The following is a 958-nucleotide window of genomic DNA, read 5'->3' as shown; positions in this document are numbered from 1 at the left end:
CCCTCCGCCGTCGGCGCCGTCCGACTTCCCTGTGGATGAAACCGGGGGACCCGGCCAGTGAGGACCTAAGAGATCTGTGCCTCCGTTTCCCCGCTTTGAGGGCTGTCGAGCCTTAAGCCCTGGTGTCCCAGCCTCATTCATTTATTCATTTATTTATTGGTCCTGGGAATCGACGTCAGGCCCTTGCGCTTGCCAAGCATGTACCCACTGAGCTGCATCCCCGGCCCTTTGTGTATCATATTGAGACAGAGTCTCACTAAGTCACAAACTTACCCGGGCTGGGCTTAAACTTGTGACGCTCCTGCCTCAGCCTCCCAGAGTGCTGGGGACCCAGCGTGCACCACTCCATCCAGCTGATGGTGTTTGTGTCGCTCTTTAACATTTGGAATGATGTTTGGCTAGACGCGTGCCCAGCGTGGCGTCACAGGACACACACCCCATTCTCCTCTTCCGGCAGCTTCCGGTCCCTTCCCCGCAGTGGCCCCTGCACGAAGCCAGTGTGGACCAGTGTTTCTGGAGCAGGCGTGGGCACAGAAGGAAGGGGCCGGCCCCTTTGGCGGCTGCAGGATCCAAGGTCCCCTGGGGCCTCTGGCCGGATCTGCACCCTGTCCAGACAGGAAGGGAAGAGTGCTCTACTGTGTGATTCCAGAGGAGAGGGGTTTCTTGAGTCTGCCACACCATTCCCCGCGGGGCCTGTCCCAGCTGGAGGGACTCAGAACCCAGAGCAAACAGTGGCTGTGTCCGAGGGGCCAGGGTGAGTCTCCCTGCCGCAGAACAGCACCTCATCCTCCAGAGTGAGCAGGCAGAGGTGGCACAGTCTCCCCATTTGCAGGGCTGGAGCTGCACCCCTGTTCATGCAGGGCAGGTTCACTGAAGGAGACAACAGCAGGAAATTCTCACCCAGGAGGCAGGTGTTGTGCCCAGATTTCGAGGTCCCCAAAGACCACCAAGGAGCCGA

This window comes from Heterocephalus glaber, unplaced genomic scaffold, assembly GCF_053883595.1.
Source record: "Heterocephalus glaber isolate CG9 unplaced genomic scaffold, H.glaber_assembly_v1.0 deba00001761, whole genome shotgun sequence".
Taxonomy (NCBI): Eukaryota; Metazoa; Chordata; class Mammalia; order Rodentia; family Bathyergidae; genus Heterocephalus; species Heterocephalus glaber.
Note: the sequence above shows the minus strand (reverse complement) of the source record.